This window comes from Leucoraja erinacea, chromosome 1 (genome assembly GCF_028641065.1).
Source record: "Leucoraja erinacea ecotype New England chromosome 1, Leri_hhj_1, whole genome shotgun sequence".
Taxonomy (NCBI): Eukaryota; Metazoa; Chordata; class Chondrichthyes; order Rajiformes; family Rajidae; genus Leucoraja; species Leucoraja erinaceus.
Window position 1 is genome coordinate 110,061,424 of NC_073377.1, and position 22,131 is coordinate 110,083,554.

General features: G+C 45.7%; 1 protein-coding gene across 2 annotated transcripts in view; it reads left to right on the forward strand.

Annotated features, from left to right (window-relative positions):
- Positions 1 to 22,131, forward strand: part of stpg2 (sperm-tail PG-rich repeat containing 2) — a 346,945-nt gene that overhangs the window by 305,958 nt on the left and 18,856 nt on the right. The gene's annotated exons all lie outside the window — the stretch shown is intronic.

Sequence of the window (22,131 nt, forward strand, 5' to 3'; positions counted from 1 at the left end):
CTTCTAGACTTTTATTGCAGTGGCATATAAATATGTTCAGCATTTATTAGATAACATCAGTGTATTAGATTTACATTGAACAAGAGCACATCTGCTTTTAAACTTTAAGGGTCCCTTTTGTCCTCATAAAAGGAAAGTATCCCAAAAGATTGTTTACTATTGCATCCTCCCCTGGAACTGCCTGAGGGGGCCGAGAAATATTACGGTGTCGCCATGGTGACGGAGATTTTATTTGGCCCAAATGAAAGCAGTTTTATTAAATCAAGATTGGGTTTCACAAAAGAGAGGAAATCTTTTACGAACACGCTAGCAGGAGGCTTCTATTAGTGTTTGTAACGATAACACAAAGCTTTTACTGCTTTGGAATTCAATGTGCACTGAGCACTGGGCTGAAAATTAAAATGTTTTGGCTTGTAACGGCTTCCCAGAGTTCTGGCTTTACATTTGCAGGGATATCTGCAGAAAGCAGAAGGCAAACAAAGTACCTAGTGGTGTTGTAAATATATTTGCAGCACTTCACAGGTCTGCCAAATGTCTGAACACACCCAATGATAGAGCCTTAAGGGCTGTCCCACTTGGGCGACCTAATTGGCGAGTTTAGAGAGATTAGGAGAGTTTGAAAAAAATGTCATGTTGAGGGCCTCCTTCGACTATGTAGAAGACATCCTTCGACCTCCTTCGCTATGTTGACGACCAGCTTTGACTAGCTACGACTAATTTCGGGAAAATTGGACATAGAATAGTGGAGATTGAAGACGACCTCCATCGATCTCCTTCGACCTCCCTTCGACTCTGATGACGACTATCTACGACTACCTTGATTACCTACGACTAACATGCCAACCTACTACGACTAAACCTAGGAGTAAAAAATGTATCGATTTTTTCCATGGCGACCTTTTTTTACCCGCGGGCACATTTCAACATGTTGAAAAATATGCCGCGACCTAGCTGAGGCCTCGAGTACACGGGGACCACTCTCGAGCATGAAGGAGAGTTACAAAGACCTCCTACAACCTCGTGTCGACCATGCTGCGAGTATGTCAAGGGCAAATTCGTCAGAACTCGCGGATTAAGTCGCCCAAGTGGGACAGCCCCTTAACTTGTCGACAGGTTGTTGTAGAAACAAGCAACTGCAGATGCTGGTTTACACAAAAGGACGCAAAATGCTGGAGTAATTCAGCGGGTCAGGTGACATCCGTGGGGAAAGACGAAATGCTGGAGTAACTCAGCAGGACAGGCAGAATCTCTGGATGGAAGGAATGGGTGACGTTACGGGTCATGGATAGGCGACGTTTCAGGTCGAGACCCTTCTTCAGACCGGTATCAAATCTGCATCGGCAGTTCCATGTTTCTACTGCCAAACAAAACCTAACCAATCATCCCAAACCCCACCCCCCTCTCCACACCCTGTCAAACTGTGTAACCACAGCCCTTCAGGCTAATACCCCAAATGATGTCTCTTTGCCACTTTATTAAAATCTTCAGCATGTCAAGACAAAACTAATGAAAAATAATGATGGGCATGTTGATAGTGATTCTTTGTCACTGTCTGATTTTTGACGGTGACACATTTTTATACTTAATGGCTGATGTTTATTTTGCTCCATTTGTTTATACATAAGCAAAATAATTGGCATTCAGAAAAACACTGGGAGCTGTTGTGGACACGTTACTGTCTGGGATTGAAGTATTAACTGTTGTGTGGGTGTATGTGTGTGTATGTACCTCTATGTCTGTGTGTACGTGTGTGTGTGTGTGCATGTGTGTACATGCGTGTTTGTGTGTGTGCGCACGTGTATGTGTATGCAGATGTGTGTATGTGCACATACATTTGTGTATTGCATGTGCGTCTGTGCGTGTATGTGTGTTTGCATGTGCATGTGAGTGTATGTTTGTGTGTGTGTATGTGTGTCATAGTGAGTCTAGGGAACAAGTTGCCAGAGGGTGTAGTTGAGGTTGGTGCAATAACAAAATTTAAAAGACATTTGGACGGGTACATGGATAGGTTTCTGGAAGCTAGTATCTCCAACAGCAGAGTTATCCACTGAGCCGTATCCCTGAACTTAAATAGAAGATAGATACACATCATGGACCAGGCCTTTGGCCCACTGAGTTCATGCCAATCATTGATCACCTTGCACACTAGGGCAATTTACAGAGGCCAATTAACCTTCAATCCCACACATCTTTCGGATGTGGGAGGAAACCGGTGCACCCGGAGGAAACCCATGCGGTCACAAGGTGAACGTGCAGACTCCACACAGACAGCACCCGTAGTCAGGATCGAACCTGGGCCTTGAACACTGAGCTACTGTGCCGCCCTTTACTGCAGAAGTACCTCAACCCACACAGGGCTGGATTGTTGAGCAAAGCACAAAGTGCTGGAGGAACTCAGCTGGTCAGGCAGCATCTGTTGAGGGAATGGACAGATGAGGTTTTGGGTCGGAACTCTTCTTCAGACTGATTATTGTAGGGGGCAGAAAGCTGTAAAAGAGAGGTGGGGGGTGGGACAAAGCCTGGCAAGTAGGTGTGTACAGGGTTGAGGGTGTTTTGATTGGCAGATGTGTGAAGAAAGTGACAAAGGAGATTGCTGCCAGTATTAACTACAGTTCTAATCTTGCATATTTTGTTGTTTTACTCTATAGCTGGTGCTGGGAATGGAAAGGGAGTGGGGCTTGTTTAGTTTAGTTTAGTTTAATATATAATTGTTACATGTACCGAGGTGAAACCTTTTTTCGTTGCATGCTATCCAGTCAGCGGAAAGACTGTATATGATTACAATCGAGCCATTAGTCTACAGATACAGGAACAAGGGAATAACAAGGGGATAACGTTTAGTGTAAGTTCAAGTCCAGTAGAATTTGATTAAAGATAGTCTGAGGGTCTCCTATGAGGTAGATAGTACCTCAGGACTGCTCTCTAGTTGAAAAGATGGTTCAGTATAGTTTAGATGTTATTTTACCACTTGTTGTACAAGATTGTGTGGTTCAGTTGCCATGGAAATTCACTACATTATATGTAACAGTGAACTGAATAGTGGAGAGTGAAGACGATCTCCTTCGACCTCCCTTTGACCTCCCTTCCTACGACTATGATGAAGACCTAATACTACAGGTGACAACCTTCGACCGGTACCCTCGATTACCTACGACTAAAAAGCCGACCTAATACCCGACCTACGGTCACGACTAAACCTACAGAGTAAAAAACATCTGTAAATCCATTTGTTAGTCAGTTAGTTTGGAGGATGGTGACCTTTTTTCTTAGTCTCATGGGCATTTTTCGCCGTGCAACATATTGAAAAAAAACTATGCCGCGCGCTTGCAAATGAGGCCTCGAATACCAGCAAGAGACCCGCTGTGCTCTTGAGGGGGCTGCGGGCGGCGCTGGATGAAGGAGAGTTATGAAGACCTCCTCGAGTTGCCGGGGTCGGACGACCTCGTGTCGACCCCCCAGCTCCGCGGGAGTCGCCGACCAGGTAGGGGACTAAGAATTAAAGTTTACCCCTTCACCCACCCACCCCACTCGGCCCTCCAAACTCGCGGATTAAGATTCCCGCAGTGGGGACAGCCCCTTTTCAAGCCGCCCGCGTAGATTAATGAACGGTAAAAATGTGAGAGTAGAACAAATCCGACAAGTGTCTGGTCCCAAAAAAAGGTTGTGCAGCACGACTAAACCTACAATAAAAAATGTATCAATTTTTTCAATACTTTCTGGTGGGCAAACATCTAAAAAAAAAAAGGTAGGTGGCATTTTGAAGGAGAGTTATGAAGACCTCCTACGACCTCATGTCGACCATGCTAGTAAACAGACAACTGCAGAACTGCTGATTAAGTTTATACAGCCCCTTTAAAGATAGGTACACACTGGGAAAATGCTGAAGTAACTCAGGTGTAAGAATCAAAAGGTAGGGGCATTTTGGTAGAATGCTCTGGACCAAAGAGAAAAGGCTGAAGTAACTCAGGTGACGATTTGGAGAGAAAGGGTAGGTGACCCGACCCAAATCGACACCTATCCATGTTCTTCAGAGATGCTGCCTGACCCGCTGAGTTACTCCAGCACTCTGTGTTTATCAGTGGCGTTTTGGTACTGGTTTATTATTGTCACATGATCTGAGAAGCAGTGATAAGCTTTGTGTGCTCTCCAATGAAATCAGATTAACTCGTATATGAGTGCAAGCAAGCCACACACAAGTGCAACAGGTAGTGAAAGGAGTGCAGAATATAGTGTCGGGATTTGAGGGCGGCACAGTGGGCCAATGGTAGAGTTGCTGCCTTACAATGCCAGAAACCCGGGTTTGATCCTGACTATGGATGCTGTCTGTACGGATTTGTACGTCTCCCTGTGACTGTGTGGGTTTTCTCTGGGTGCTCTGGTTTCCTCCCACATTCCAAAGACGTGCAGGTTTGCAGGTTAATTGGTATTTGTAAATTGTCCCTAGTGTGTAGGATAGAACTAGTATATGTGTGATCGCTGGATGGCGTGGGCTCGGTTGGCCGAAAGGCCTATTTCCATGATGTGTCTCCAAGCTAAACTCTGCATTGTAGCCTTACAGATACAGAGAAAAACTCCAATGTCCGCAATGAGGTAGGCTGGAAAATTGGAATTGTATCCAAGTTTCTGAAAGGACCGTTCAGTGGTCTAATAACAGCAGGGAAGAAGCTCTTCTTGAATCTGGTAGTACGTGTTTTCAAGCTTAAGTATTTTCTACCTGACAGGAGACAGGAGAAGAAGGAATGACCGGGGTGGGAAAGGTCATTGATTATTTTGGCTGCTTTCATGAGGCAGCGTGAAGTGTAGATGGAGTCAATGGTGGGGAGTCTGATCTGAGTGATGAACTGGGCTGCATCTACAACTCTCTGCAATTCCTTGCGGTCTTGGGCAGAGCTGTTCCCAAATCACTTTGATGCAACCTGATAGGGATTTTATGGTGGAACTGTAAATATTGGTAAGATACCGAATTTCCTCAGTCTGCTGAAGAAGTAGAAGTATTTGCATGAAATAAATTGTCCCTAGTGTTTAGAATAGGGTTATGCCCCTGTCCCACTTAGGAAACCTGAACGGAAACCTCTGGAGACTTTGCGCCCCACCCAAGGTTTCCGTGTGGTTCCCGGAGGTTTTTGTCAGTCTCCCTACCTGCTTCCACTACCTGCAACCTCCGGCAACCACCTGCAAGCTCCGGGAACCGCACGGAAACCTTGGGTGGGGCGCAAAGTCTCCAAAGGTTTCCGTATAGGTTTCCTAAGTGGGACAGGGGCATTAGGGTACGGGATGATTGCTGGTCAGCACGGAGTCAGTGGGCTGGAGGGCCTGATTCCGCGCTGTGTCTCTGAAGTCCAAAGTATAACGCCATGAAGTTACCTTCAGCCATGCTCTCAATCCCACTGTGTTTCTTCATTCTCTTGGTCCCAGCATTTCTCTCTCCCTCTCTCCCCCGCTCTGTAGCTAGCAGCTTTCTCCCACTGTTCCTCCACTGTACTATGGTCTCTGTAATATACTTGTTTATATTGGTTTGGTCATTTTTCATCTACTGTTGGTCTTTACAGCTCATCGCAAGGGTGAATATATTTAAACTTTCGACATTAGAGATACAACGCGGAAATAGACCTTTCGGCCCACCGGGTCCTTGCTGGCCAATGATCACCCCATATATTAACACTAACACAAGGGACAATGTACAATTTATAGACGCCAATTAACCTACAAACCTGCATGTCTTTGGAATGTGGGAGGAAGCTGGAGCACCCGGAGAAAACCCATATTTTCACAGAGAGAAGGTACAAACTCCGTACAGACAGCACCTGTAAGGCAGCAGCTCTACTGTGCCGTTCCAGTGACATCAAGTCTCTGGCTGTAGCCTGTTCCTGCACTCTACTATGCTTTATGTAACATGCAATGATTGTACTAATGATCGTTGGTCTTTATGGCCGTTCCCAAGGGTGAATATATTTCCTCTGGGATGACTGGTTATGTCCCACGGATAACGCTTACACTGAATGCAACAAATACTCATGGAGCTCATTGAAGGCAAAATGCTTCAGACCAAGATGGAGGTTGCACGGGTGCAGCCTGTGTGTAGTGTACTGTCTGCTTCTTAATCCAAAGTTACATTTGCTGTCCCACTCTGCATTTGTTTCTTTTAAGCATTAATTTTCTATTTCTTACAATACAATACAATACACAATACAATTTATTTGTTGTCATTTGAACCCAGAGGTTCAAATGAAATGTTGTTTCTGCAGTCATACACACAAGAAGAAGAACCAAGACACAACACAATTTACACAAACATCCATCACAGTGAATCTCCTCCTCACTGTGATGGAAGGCAAAGTCTGATCTCTCCCCTGCACTCCTCATTCTCCTCCCAATGTCAGTCAAAGCCCCCGGCGGGCGATGGTAAATAAGTCCCGCGGCAATTAAAGCCGCGCCGGGCGATGCAAGGCCCTGCTCCGGGTCTTGGTGTTGGAGCCCCCGGCGTGCGCTAACAAGTCCCGCGGCCATTTAAAGCCGCGCCGGGCGATGTAAGGCCCCGCTCCAGGTCATCCTCAACCCCGCAACTCGGGCGGGAGAAGTCGCCGTTGCAGAAGCCCCGAAAAGCGGTCTCCCAGCAGGGATCCGCGGGCTCCCGGTGTCACCGTCCACCGGCCCTGCAGCTGGAACCTCCGAATCTCCGGGGTCAGACCGCAGCAGCGCCGCCACCACAGCTCCTCCTGCTCCGAACTCGGCCAGCTCCGCGATGGTAAGTAGGTCCGCATCTCCGCGACTGGAGCCCCAGGTCGTTCCGGTTGGAGGCCGCTCCACGGTGCTCGGCCCCAACGACAATGGAGACCCGACAGAGAAAAGGTCGGGTTCTCCGTGCAGGGGAAAGATTTTAAAAGTTTCCCCAGTATTACTTTTTCAGAGTAATATTATGTTGCACTTAAGACAAGGCACTAAAAGCTCATCCGTTCAGGCAGCATCTCTGGAGAAAAGGAAAAGGTGACGTTACGGGTCGAGACCCTTCTTCAGACTGAGAGGCAGGGGCTTGGCACAGATTAATATCTTCAACACCAAAAAAAAATTATGTTTACAAATTGAATGATCGTTGATAGATTCATGTTGAAATTTAAAAATTCCCAATGTGTATTTTCTTCAAACAGGGAAGGAGGGAAGGGCAACATTTGAAGGAGACATCAGGGGCAAATTGTTCACACAGAGGGTGGTGGGTGTCTGGAACGTGCTGCTAGAGGTGGAGGCAGATACGATAGTGGCATTCATGAGGCCTTTAGATAGGCACGTGGAAGTGCAGGGAATGGAGGGATATGGATATTGGGCAGGCAGATGAGATCGGTTCTGCCAGGCATTATGTTTGGCACAGACAGTGGGTCCGTTTCTGTGCTGTACTGTGCTGTACTGTGCTACTGAGTCTGAAGAAGGGTTCCGACCCGAAACGCCACCCATCCATTTTCTCCAGAGATGCTGCCTGACCGGCTGAGTTACTCCAGCACTTTGTGTCTATCTTCAGTGTAAATCAGCATCTGCAGTTCCTTCCTATACATTGTACAGTGTTCCATGTCCTATTACAAGAACCTGGATATGCTGGGAAAGGAGTCACATGGGTTACTTGCAGGCAGGTGAGATTAGTTAAATTTGGCATCATGTTCAGGCCCTTTTCCTGTGTTGTACTGCCAGAGTGAGGCCACAAGCAAATTGGAAGAACAGCACCTCATATTTTGTTTGGGCAGTTTACAACCCAGCGGTATGAATATTGATTCCACTAATTTCGAGTAACCCTTGCATTCCCTCTCTCACTGTCCCTCCTGCACCCTTGTCTTCTGCTAGTTTTACTGTTTGTATCCCCTCATTACCACCTCTTCCACAGCCAACAATGGACAATTGTGGACTCCACCTTTCCTGGGTCATTGTTGCCGGCTCCGATCTGTTCCGTACCTTTTCATAACTCTGGTTTCCCTTTCCCTGACTCTCAGTCTGAAGAAGGGTACCAACCTGAAATGTCATCTATTCCCTTTCTCCACAGATGCTGCCTGACCCGCTGAGCTACTCCAGCATTTTGTGTCTATCTTCAGAGGCAGCTGCAGTTCCTTCCTACACATTTTTTGTACTTTTCTCTGTTCGATGTGATTGTATTGATATTTTGAGATCCGAGACCAGAATCTCCTGATTGAAGTCACTGGAAAAAATAGATGTTTTATTTATCAGAGTATTTAGTTAGAGAAGTGAAATGCTTGCCACGATGAATATTTCTTCTGACCCTATTTGGAGAGATTATTTAGTACAGTCTGAGCTTGATACAACTGTCAAGGTTTAAATATGCAACATGCAAACCAGAGAAGTTTGATTTAATTAATTTGAAAGTACAGCATGGAAACAGGTCCACTGAGTCCTTGCCGACCAACATGCCCTTCTACACTAGTCCCACCTGCCAGCATTTGCCCCGTATCCCAGTAAACCTATCCTATCCATGTACCTGTCCAAATGTTTCTTCATTGTACCTGCCTCAACAATGTCCTCTGGCAACTTGTTCCATTCACCCATCATCTTTTGTGTAAAATAGTTACCCCTCAGGCCAATCATTGATCACCCATTCACACAGATTGGGTGTTATCCCACTTCATTGTTTGGAGCGCAGGAGACTGAGGGGTGGTCATATAGAGGTGTATCAATTATGAGGGAAATAGATAGGGTGAATGAGCACAGTCTTTTATTCAAGTTAGGGGGATCAAGAGCTAGAGGGCATACGTTTAAGGTAAGAGAGGCAAAAGGAATCCTAGTGGCAACTATTTCACTCTGAGACTGATGGTTACATGGAACAAGCTGCCAAGGAGGTAATTGAGACAGGTACACTAACAGCATTTAAAAGGCATTTGGACAAAGTGCATGGATATGAAAAGTTTAGAGGGAAATGGGCGAAGCACAGGCAAATAGGACTAGCTTAGATGGGGCATCTTAGTCAGCATAGACAATTTGGCCCATGCCCGTATTCTCCCAAATTCATGCTGTCTGACTCTGTGACTATGAATTAATCCAGGTGTTTTCCCTTTTTATAATTCTCCTGAAATGTTGTTTAAATTCCCATTCTGTGTGAGGTGTAATTGGTGTATTTCCAGCTTAATAGGGTTAGGAGTCATAGACATACAGTTATACAGCATGGAAACAGTCCCTTCAGCCCAAACAGGCCCTTCAGCCCTTCAGCCCTTCAGCCCGTGTTTGGCCCCTGTCACTCTAAACCTTTCCTATCCATGTCCCCGACCAAGCGACTTTTAAGGTGCTTCACAATGGTGCAGTGTTAGAGTTGCGCTAGAGACCCGGAATCGATCCTGGCTATGGGTGTTGTCTGTATGGAGTTTGTACATCCTCCGTGTGACTGCGTAGGTTTTCTTCCGGGACTCCGGTTCCCTCCCGCACCCCAAAGACGTACAGGTTTGTAGGTTAATTGGCTTCGGTAAAATTGAACCTTGTCCCTAGTGTGTAGGGTCGTGTTAGTGTGTACGGGGTGATCGCTGGTCAATGCAGACTCGGTGGGCTGAAGTGCCTGTTATTGTGTAGTATCTCTAAAGGCAAGGCAAGTTTATTTATATAGCACCATTCGAGCAAACAGCAATTCAAGGTGCTTTACAGGAAAGAAAAAATAAAATAGTCAATAATTAAAGTCTGAAGTCTAAACCAGGACATATCACTTCACAGAGGAATTGTTTAATTCTGTTAAGATGTGTCCTTGGATATTGAATCCCGTTATGACCTGAATAGTCAGCACTTGGTTGTTTAACCCATTGCAGTATTGTTAATGGGCTGATGTCTGTTTTCAAATTGTGCTGTCGTGGTTACTTTAGTTTAGTTTAGTTTAGTTTAGTTTAAACATGCAGCGCGGAAACAGGTTCTTCGGCCCACCAAGTCCGCAATCACCCTCATACACTAGCACTATCCTACACACTGGGAAAAATGTACAATTCTTATCAAAGCCAATTAAACCCCTACAAACCTGCATGTCTTTGAAATTTGGGAGGATACAGGAGCATCCAGAGAAAACCTACGCGGTCAAAGGGAGAACGTACAAACTCTGTACAGACTCCAGCTGTAGTCAGTATCGAACCTGGGTATTTGGCACAGTGAGGCAGCAACTCTACCGCTGCACCACCGCATCATCCCGTATTCTCCCAAATACAACTAGGTCAGTAGTTTCCTGTCTTTCCTCTACCCCCTCTACTCTTAAATAGTGGAAGTCACTTTAAGACCTTCCGGGTGTGGAACTATTTGGGAATCTATAACTCTTTGTAAAATGATAACAAGAGCACCCATTATCTCTAGAGCCATCTCTTTCAACATTCTGAGCCATGGATCATTAGATCCTAGGGATTTCCCAGTTTTTAGGCTCATTAACTTCAAGTATTAGTGAAGAAATACTTCTAACTACTTTTATTTCAGTATTCGTGAGAGATTTCATTTTGTATTTTCTTCAATGAAAACAGACACAGTAAATGCTTAAATCCTCTGCTTGTCCTTGTAAACTGTCCTGTGTAACGGCTCCACATTTGCCCTCACTATCCTTATCATGCCTAAGCCCTGCCCAGTGATCACCCGTACATTCTACACACTGGGGATATTTTTTACTGAAGCCAGTTAACTTACAAACCTGCACGTCTTTGGGATGTGTGAGGAAAACAGAGCACCCGGGGAAAACCCACGCAGTCACAGAGAGAGCGTACAAACTCCGTATAGACAGCACCCGTCGTCTGGATCGAACCAGGGTCTCGCAGCTACTCTACCACTGCGCCACCGTGCCTGTGCACTCATCTGCAAACTTATGAATCATGCCTTGTACATTCTCATTCAAATCGTGGAAATAGCTAAGAAATGATGGGTTTTGGGGCATTGCGAGGTGTGAGTTAGGGTTGGTGTGTGGAGATAGTTATGATTCAATTTAATGACCACGCTTCTGTTGCTCTTTCTTCTAACCTCTCATGGAAGACACGACTTGTTACATTTCGGCGTCATTATCTCCAGCTTAGTCTTTCAGTCTGTACAGAGCAGGCCCCAGGCACTCCCTGACTCAATTATATCTGCAGATGGCATCTATAAACACACCATAAGATCATAAGACATAGGAGCTGAATTAGGCCATTCGGCCCATCGGGTCTGCTCGGCCATTCACTCATGGCTGATCTGATGGGATGCAAAGTGGCGCAGCGACAGAATTGCTGCCTTACATTGTCGGAGACCAGGGTTCGATCCTGACTATGGGTGCTTCTGTACAGAGTTTGTATGTTCTCCATGTGACCACGTAGGTCGGTGTGGGACAGAAACTAAGGTTGTACAGGTTAACTTATTGTATTTGGTGCTGCCCACAAGGAGAAAAGTGCCTGTTAATCTCAGCTGACGTGTCTGGATGAAGTGTAAATAAATTCATAAATCATAGGAGCAGAATTAGGCCATTCAGCTCATTTAGTCAATGGCATTCAATCATGGCTGACCGACCTTTCCCTCTCAACCCCATTCTTCTGCTTTCACTGAGTAATTTGATGCCCTTACTTATCAAGAACCTATCAATCTCCGCTTTAAAAATATTCAATGCCTCCACAGCCTTTTGTGCCAATAAATTTCACAGATTCACCACCCTCTGTCTAAAGATATTCCTCCTCATCTCCGTTTGAAAGGTACATCCTTTTATTCTAAGACTATGCCATCTGGTCCTAGACTCTCCCACTAGTGGAAACATCCTCTCCACAAATACTCTAACCAGGCCTTTCACTATTCGACATAAATAAAGGAAGATGTGTAAAAGGAATGAGGAGTCATAGTCATACAATATGGAAACAGGTTCTTTGGCCCATCCATGCTGACCATCTAAGTTAGTCCCATTTGTCAGCATTTGGCCCATATCCCTCGAAACCTTTCCTATTCATGTACCTGTCTGGCTTTTAAATGCTGTTATAGTACCTGCCCAGCTATCTCCTCTGGCAGCTCGTTCCAAATACAGGCTAGGACTACACTCCTTGGAGCATAGGAGGATGAGGGGCGATCTTATGGAGGTGTATAAAATCATGAAGGAAATAGATAGCGTAGATGCACAAAGTCTTCTAAAGATAGACACATAAAGCTGAAGTAACTCAGCGGGACAGGCAGCATCTCTGGAGAGAAGGAATGGGTGACGTTTCGGGTCGAGATTCTTCTTCAGACTCTGAAGATAAGGACGGAGCTTTAAGGTGAGAAGGAAAAAAAAGGAATCTGAGGAGTAACTTAGTCTCGACCCAAAACATCACCCATTCCTCCTCTCCAGAGATGCTGCCTCTTCCGCTGAGTTACTCCAGCTTTTTGTGTCTATCTTCCGTTTAAACCAGCATCTGCAGTTCCTTCTTATGCACAAAGTCTTCTGCCCAGAGTTGATGAATCAAGAACCAAAGGACAGAGGTTTAAGGAGAGAAGGGAAAAAATAGGAATCTGAGGAGCAACTTTTACATACAGAGGGTGGTGTATATGGAACGAGCTTCCAGAGGAAGTAGTTCAGGCAGAAACTATAACAACATTTAAAATGCATTTGGCCAGGAACATGTAAATTCGTACTTACAGCATCACAGACCTGTAAACACAGTACATATAGATAATAAATAATAACCAACAATTCAACACATTAAAGGACATAACTTTACAAAATAATATCTGTAATCATTGCTATAGATGGCAGATAAGGCCATCATAAGGTCATTGGGTATTTTTAAAGTGGAGATTGATTAGTAAGGATGTCAAAAGTCATGGGGAGAAGGCAGGATATTGGGTTGAGAGCTAAATATAGATCAGCCATGATTAAATGGTGGAGTAGACTTGATGGGCCGAATGGCCGAATGGCCTCATTCTGCTCCTATGAACTTATGGACTTAATAACCTTAATATTAATGCAACAATGCCCAAAGTATTCAATGCAACAAAGGCCCTTCGGCCCAACTAGTCCATGCCAACCAAGATGATCCACTCACAATAGTCCCATTTGCCTGTGTTTGTCTCATATCCCTCCAAACCTTTCTTATCCATGTACGTGCCAAATATATTTTAAATGCTGTTAAAGTACCTGCCTCAACAACCTCCTCTGGCAGGTCGTTCCATATACCCACCATCCTGAGTGAAAAAGTTGCCTCTCAGGTTCCTAACAAATCTTTCCACTCTCACCTTAAACCTTTGTCATCTGGTTCGTGATTCACCTACTCTTGTTAAAATACTCTGTTCATTCACCCTATCCATTTCCCTCATGATTTTAGACACCTCTATAAATTCACCCCTCACACTCCGCTCCGAGGAATAAAGTTCTAGCCTGCTCGACCTCTCCCTATGGCCAGCGCGGAGAAGCAGCGCTGGTGTCCCATCAGTCCAGGCAGGGCTGTAGGTTAACCCGGCGAGACAGGCAGAGTTGAGCTGCATTTAGCGCTGGATTGAGCCTCCAAAGCCTCGCGCGCGTGTGTGTGTGAGTGTGCGCATGCGCGCGCGCGCGGCCGCCAAAAAATTGTGTCCCCCCTGTCCCCCAGTCCCCTCCATATTTTGATAGCGAGTTCGGTGCTTGGCAGGACGACCAAAATTGAATCCAATACTACAAGTGCGGCCGCAGGTAGTTTTGTGCTCTGGGTGTCTGGAACGTGCTGCCAGGGATGGTGGTGGTGGAGGCAGATACGATAGTGGCATTTATGAGGCCTTTAGATAGGCACGTGGAAGTGCAGGGAATGGAAGGATATGGATATTGGGCAGGCAGATGAGATCAGTTCAGCCAGGCATCATGTTTGGCACAGACATTGGGTCCGTTTCTGTGCTGTGCTGTTCTAGGACTGTACTGTGCTGTACTGTGCTACTGAGTCTGAAGAAGGGTTCCGACCCGAAAGGCCACCCATCCATTTTCTCCAGAGATGCTGCCTGACCGTCTGAGTTACTCCAGCACTATGTGCCTGGAGTAACTCAGGATTAAATAAAACGCACTGCAACAGATTTAACACAATTACATCAGCCAGGGAGAGTGTGTGTATTTTTTGGATGGTAGAATTGTGGAAGACTATTCAGTCCATCCTGACCAAGGCAGCATGGGGCAGTAGATTTTGTGACTCTTAATTGAACCGACATTTCCACTTTGTTCAGAACCTAGGAGTACAAGAATCCCGAGGTACAGGTCAGTCAGTCTCTCGAAAAGGATCTGGCATTCAACAAGGCAACTTTCAGCACCCTTTACTCAATCCCCGTTGGTTTCATTGGTGTAGAAAAAGCATCATAGAGTCATACAATGGTGTCCATTGTGGGGGGATGATTTTTTGTCTGTACGTAATCCTGTTAGTCTTTGTCCAAGATGGCTGCCGTGAAGAGAGAGTGGACGCTGGCGCGCTTTAGCTGCCGCTGCTCTCTCCTCACATTGTGTTTTTGATTTTTTTGTTTTTGAACTGAATTCTGTTTTTAATTTGTGTTTCTGTGATGTCTTTATTATTTATTTTATTCTGATTATATGTTTTTTATTCCTGTTAATCTCTGTAAGGTGTCCTTGAGATGTCTGAAAGACGTCCAAAAATAAAATGTATTATTATCATTATTATTATATATATAGATCACAGAAGCATACATACATACATACATACATCACGGAAACAAGTACTTTGGCCCAACTCATCCATACCTAGTAAGATGACCCATCTAAACTAGTCCCATTTGTCTGCATTTGGCCCATGTGCCTCTAAACATTTCCTATCCATGTTCCCATCTCAGTATCTTTTAAATGTTGTGCCTATAACTGTTATCCCAGCTGCTATCATGCACCTTAACCATCCTAACAACAATTAGAGAGCTATCCTGAGCTATCATCTGCCTCATTGGATACCTTCGTACTATCTTTAATTTTTCTTTACTGAACTTTATCTTGCACTAAACGTTATTCCCTTTATCATGTATCTGCACACTGCACACAGTCTGAAGAAGGGTTTCGGCCCGAAACGTTGCCTATTTCCTTCGCTCCACAGATGCTGCTGCACCCGCTGAGTTTCTCCAGCATTTTTGTGTACCTTGGATTTTCCAGCATCTGCAGTTCCTTCTTAAATAATCTGCACACTGTGGACAGCTCGATTGTAATCAAGCATAGTCTTTCCGCTGACTGGTTAGCACGCAACAAATGCTATGCACTGTACCTCGGTACATGTGTCAATAAACTAAACTAAGCTATGGGTTCACAAAGGGCTCTATCATCCATTTGTAAATGCCGGACATTAGGCTTTTTAACTGAAGCCTGCACTTCCAGGAAACAGGAGGAGGTCAAAGGTTAAAATCATAAAACATACTCTCAGAGATTCCCATAAAGTGAAAAAATAATCCTCAAGATCAATTGGAAATGAACTTGAGAAGGAACTGAATGATTTGGCCTCAAGGTCTATCCATGTACGCTGTCGCAAGAGAATGAAATCCCACCCAATGCCGAGAATGAACAGCCTTTTATTGCTGGATACATGCAAGAAATTAGTATGCTGTCAACTACTCAACATAATGCAGGTTAAATCTGTCCTACCGCAACATTAATTTCTTTCCCCAGCAATGTTTTCTTTTGTGCAAAAAACAAAAGGAAAAAAAATTCCACCAAGCTTCAGCAGTGATCTTCAGAGAATGTTATCAGAATCGAGTTTTGCGCACTCTTAATTTTGTATAAATGCTTCAGTGCTCTCTTCAATAAAACCCTTCTGTTCACCTGCCTGTACATTCACCGATTCCATGTTGCACATTTCCCTGGAAGGCAGATAAAATGTAAATGGAATATTTTATCATAACACTGTTTGAGTGGGAAGTAGCTGTCTACAAATAGACAGAGGCAAGAAGGATCCTTAAAGCAATAACAAATATTCTAAAAAGGTAGACACAAGGAAATGCTGATGCTGGTTTAGAAAAGATAGACACAACGTGCTGGAGTACAGGGCCTGTCCCACGAGCATGCGACTGCATGCGGCAAGCGCGACCAAACCGGAAGCGGGGGCCGCGCGGAGGTCGGGTGATCCCCGTACAGGGCCTGTCCCACCAGCATGCGACTGCATGTGGCGAGCACGACCAAACCAGAAGCGGGGACCGCTCGGAAGTCGAGTGATCCCGTGCGAGTTGACGTGAAGTTCGAGCGAAGTCCGCGGGAAGTTCGCGCTAGGCGTACGCCGTCAAGACGCTGCGTATGGCGTCAAGACGCTGCGTACGGCGTTGAGACGCTGTGTACGCCCGTCGAGGCGCTGCGTACGGCCTCAATGCGGCTGCGGGCCGACAGGCCGTTGCTGCGCGGAATTTTTGGACAGTGTCAGTTTTTCGGAGCCCCGCGCGATGTCGGGACATGCTCCGCACAATTCCATATGGCTCCGGCGATTGAAGTGGACCGACCCCGTGAGGCCGTATGGCTCAAGCGACCACGTTAAGTCGCGCTTGCCGCATGCAGTTGCATGCTCATGGGACAGGCCCTTTAGTCAGTGGGTCAGGTAGTATCTCTGGAGAACAGGGATAGGCGACGTTTTGTGTCGTGACCCTTGGAGTCATGCAGTGTGGAAACAGGCCCTTCGGCCCAACTTGCCCACACCAGCCAACAAGTCCCAGCTATACTAGTCCCACCTACCTGCATTTGGCCCACATCTCTCCAAACCATATCCATGTACCTTCTTCAGAGGAAAGATTCCAACCCAAAATGTAGCCTATCCATGTTCTACAGAGATGTTGCCTGACCCGCTGAATGTTGGGTCAGGCAACATTCTAAAATGTCAAGTGCTGGCAACACTCTTGTAGTCCGTATCTGGAATGAGCAGCCGAAAGAAGCAACACAGTGATGCAGCTGGTAGAGCTGCTGCCCCACATCGCCAGAGACCTAGGGTTCGATCCTGATCTCAGGTGCTGTCTGTGTTGAGTTTGCACCTTCTTCCTGTGACCGCGTAGGTTTCCTCTGGTTTCCTCCCACATCCCCAAGATGTGCGGATTTGTAGATTAATTGGACCCTAGTGTGTAGGGAGTGGATGAGAAAGTGGGATAACGTAGAACTAGTGAATGGGTGATCGATGGTCGGCGTGGACTTGGTGGACCGTCGGGCCTGTTTCCATGCAGTATCTTTTAATCAATCAATTACGACTTTCAAAAGAACTTAGGACAGTTGTATGGATATGAAGAGTAATGCAAATGTAACTATTCCAATATGCTGATGTGGTCGGCATGGATAAGTTGGGCCAAGGAGACTGTTGCCCAGCTATATCTTTCAGTCAATCAATAACAAATTTCAAAAGACTGGCAATGCAGTGGGTCCAGAGGAAGTTTACGAGAATGATCCCAGGAATTATTGTGTTAACATATAATGAGGTTTGATGCCACTAGGCCTGTACTCGCTGGAGTTTAGAAGGATGAGGAGGGACTTCATTGAAACTTACCAAAAACCAAGGCCTGGATAGAATGGATGTAGAGAGGATGTTTCCACTAGTGGGGGAGTCTAGGACCAGAGGCCATAGCCTCAGAATAAAAGGACATACCTTTAGGAAGAAGATGAGGAGGAATTTCTTCAGTCAGAGGGTGGTAAATCTGTGGAATTGATTTCCACTGAAGGCTGTGGAGGCCAGGTAAATGGATATTTTTAAGGCAGCAATTAATAGATTCTTGATTGCTTCCAGTGTCAGGGGTTACAGGGAGAAGGAAGGAGAGTGGGGTTGAGTGGGAAATATAAGTCAGCCATGATTGAATGGCGGAGTAGACTTGATGGGCTGAATGGCCTAATTTTGCTCCCATCCGTAATGAACATGAACTTATGACATTTGGACTGATGTATTGATAGGAAGTGATATAGGCCAATTACAGGGAAATATAATTAGCCAAGTTTGCCAACCTGGTCGGCACGGACAAGGCTTTTAAATAAGTTTATTGTCAGTTGTACCGAGGTACAGTGAAAAGATTTTTGTTGCGTGCTACCCAGTCAGCAGAAAGACTATACATAATTACAATCAAGCCGTCCACAGTGTACAGATACAGGATAAAGGGAATAACGTTTGGACAGATCTGAAAAGAGATTAAGAAAAGCTGTTGTTGGAGTAGAGGTTTGAGTGAGTGAAGCGATTGCAGTGACTGATTGCAGATCCGCTGCTTGGACCCGCACGCAGAGAGCCGCCTGGATTCGGCGCCATCTTGACTCTCAAGATGGTCAAGATGGTAGACAGGTATGTTTCCGCGCTGTTCTCTATGTCTCCATGACATGGATTTTGCTTTTTTCAGCACGTTTTGACGATACGCTAAAAAAAGTAAATTTAATGTAAATTTGCTAACATGACTGTCTAACTCACAGTCTTTTAGGGAAATGAGATGTGAGTCAAGTGGGCAATGTTCCATCATTACCATAAATACATTAAATTCCAAACCCCTTGGTGCCACTAATTAAACAGCCTTTAGTAACACAATGTTCAAACATCATGGGAATACCATTACTGTTCACACCTTAACCTCAGAAACAATGCAGTACTGCAAAATGTAAGTGTGTTCCATGCTTAAACCAGCAGTGGATAAGAAGAGGGGATTTTAGTTACTTGGTTAAACATGCAAACAGGTTCCACACTGGCCACCATGGCACCTGGTTTTACACTAATCCTACATCAACATTAGTCTGAAGATAGGCACAAAGTGCTGGAGTAACTCAGAGGCTCAGGCAGCATTTCTGGAGAAAAAGGATGGATGACTTTTCAGGTCAGAACCCTTCTTCAGACTCATATTATTCAGACTGTAATATTAGTCTGTTGGTTGCTGGATAAGGCTCATAGAATCATACAGTGCGGGAAACAGGTTTTGCAAGGATGTTGTCAGGACTCGAAGACCTAAGTTATAGGGACAGGTAGTGCAGGCCAGGACTTTACTCCTTGGAGCGCAGGAGGGTGAGGTGTGATCTTGTAGACATGTATACAATTATGAGAGGAATATATAGGATAAATGCACAGTCTTTTACCCAGAGTAGGGGAATCGAAAACCAGAGAACATAGGACGGAAAGATTTAATAGGACCCCAAGGAACTACTTTTTTTATACAAAGGGTGGTAGGTATATGAAATGAGCTGCCAGAGGAGGTAGTTGAGGGAGGTACTATCACTACATTTACAAAACACTTGGACAGGTACATGGATAGGATAAGTTTAGAAGGTTATGGGCCAAATGCTGGCAGGTGGGACTAGTGTAGATGAGCTATGTTGGTTGGCACAGGCAAGTGGGCCTTTGGTGATATTTTGAGTCAGAACCCTTATTCAGACTGAAGAGTAACTCACTGGGTCTGGCAGCATCTCCGTAGAACATGGATAGCCTATGTTTCGGGTTTGGACCCTTCTTCAGACTGTGACTGAAGTCTTCGGACTGATTCTACTCCTATGACTTACGAACCTGTGGCTCTATGACTACACCCTGAGTGAAAATGTTGCCCATGAGGTCCCTCTTACATTGGTTAAGCAGCGAGCCCCAACTGTATTCCACTGTAATAATGTGTTTAATGTTGCATGTCGACTAGCAGGGTTAGGTCGCCCTGATTTAACTCTCAGGGTAAGCCCTGACCATAGGGAGGGAGGCCTGGTTTTGAATAAACACACTCGCATTGATTTCAGTGGAGTGATGTTATCACGCTGCAATCAGATAGCCCTGGTACAGGCAGCTAATTCATTTCAAGGGTTACAAGGACACAGCTGTCAATGTCAACAGTTAAAATCGCTAATAGCGGCTAATGGATGAGTTGAGTTAAATAAAAGAAAAAGGAGATTAGCTGTTCTCTCAAACCTTGGCCCCAGGGAGAGTCCTGCCAATCCACTGTGGAGGCTTGGTTCCATTGGACAGGGAATAGAGTGCAGGAATATACTGGATATCTCGGAGTGAAGTGATTTTACTCGTCAGTTGACATCATTTGGCAACCTTAGGCCATCTATTCAACAAGATTGACTGATTGAAAGAAACAGCATGGAAACAGTCCCCTTTGGCCCACTAAGTTCATACTGACCATCGGTCACCCTTTATACTTTACTTCAGACTCGACTTTAGAGATACAGCACGAAATACACTACAATACAATACAATACAATTTATTTGTCACTTGAACCTCATAGAGGCTCAAATGAAATGTTGTTTCTGCAGTCATACACACAATAAAAAAAGACCCAAGACACAACACAATTTACACAGACATCCATCACAGCGCATCTCCTCCTCGCTGTGATGGAAGGCAAAAAAACTTATCTCTCCCCTGCACTCCCCATTCCCCTCCCGATGTCAGAGTCAAAGCCCCCGGCGGGCGATGGCAATTGTCCCGCGGCCATTAACGCCGCGCCGGGCGATGCAAGGCCACGCTCCGGGTCTTGTTGTTGGAGCCCCCGGCGGGCGCTAGCAAAGTCCCGCAGCCGTTGAAGCCGCGCCGGGCGATGTCAGGCCCCGCTCCAGGTACTCCTCGACCCCGCGACTCGGGCGGGAGAAGTCGCCATTGCGGAAGCCCCGTAAAGCGGTCTCGCAGCAGGGACCCGCGGGCTCCCGATATCACCGTCCACCGGATCCACGGCCGGAGCCTCTGAATCCCCGGGGGTCGGGCCACAGCAGCGCGCCACCACAGCTCCACCCACTCCGAACTCGGCCAGCTCCGCGATGGTGAGCAGCTCCGCAGCTCCGCGACTGGAGCCCCAGGTCGCTCCTGCCGGAGGCCGCTCCACATTGCAGCTTCAACGGAGACCCGACAGGGAAAAGGTCGGGCTCTCCGTGCAAGGGAAAGATTTTTAAAGTTTCCCCCCCACCCCCCACACACACACACACACACACATACCCCATCAAAAAAAAAAAAAACTGCATTAAAACGGGACAAAAAATAACAAAAAGACAGACAGACTGCAGAGGCCGCTGCGACATGAGTCGTGCCGCCCACCGTAATACACTAACACTATCCTACACAGTAGGGACAATTTACAATCTTACCAAAGCTAATTAACCTACAAACTTGTACGTCTCTGTAGTGTGGGAGCACACCAGAGCACGCAGGGAAAACCTAAGCAGTCACAGGGAGAGCAGGTTAAGTTTTGTTTGTTAATTGGCTTTGGAAAAAATTGTAAATTGTCCCTAGTGTGTAGGATAGTGCTGGTGTATGGGGATTGCGGTCAGTGCAGACTCAGTGGGCCAAAGGGCCTGTTTCTGCACTATATCTCCAAACTAAACTAAACTCAGCGGGTCTCTGGCGGCATATGCAGAGGGAATGGATGGACGATGGTTTGGGTCGGACCCTTCTTCAGGCTAGACAGATAACATTTCAGGTTGGGACCCTTCTTTAGTTTATCCATTCCTGCCATCGATACTGGCTGACCTGGTGAGTTCTTCCAACACTTTATGTATTAATGATTATTAATTTATTGTATTATTGATTCTTGTTAATTTATCTGTGCAGTACTGCATTAATGGACCATTAATCTGCAGCAAGAAATAATTTCATTGTACTGTTAAAACTCTTGATAATCAACTCTTGATGTGCTCATTTGGGTTCTCTGATTTAGAGCTGAGAAGGAAGATTACATTAGAGATATCATTCACCATCATCAAGGGGCTGAATGGCCTCCTGTGCCACAGAGTACTGTCATTCAATGATTCTATATACCGAGTAGCGTTTGGTGCAGTGGCGCAGCGGTAAAGTTGCTACCTTACAGCACCAGAGACCCTGATCCGATCCTGAATACGGGTACTACCTGAATGGAGTTTGTACGTTCTCCCCGAGACCTCTGTGGGTTTTCTCTGGGTGCTCCGGTTTCCTCCCACACTCCAAAGACATGCAGTTTTGTAGGTTAATTAGCTCGGTAAAAATTGTAAACCGTCCCTAGTCTGTGGGGTAGTACTGGTGTCCGTGGTGATCGCTGGTGGGCACGGAATTGGTGGGCCGAAGGGCCTGTTTCTGCACGGATTCTCTAAAGTCTAGAGTAAAGTAACAAGGTCAAGGGACTGAAGCAGCCGCCTACTTTCAGCTTCTGTTCTCAATCCAACAACTGATTTATTCTTCCAGTTGCCTCAACAGTTGGGTCACTTACTTAGTTTATTTTTTTCATTTATTCATGGGATGTGAATGTTATTGGGAAGGTGAGAATTTATTGCTCCACTCGTCCTTGAATTGTTGTTGCCTGTGCAGTGAAAGCAC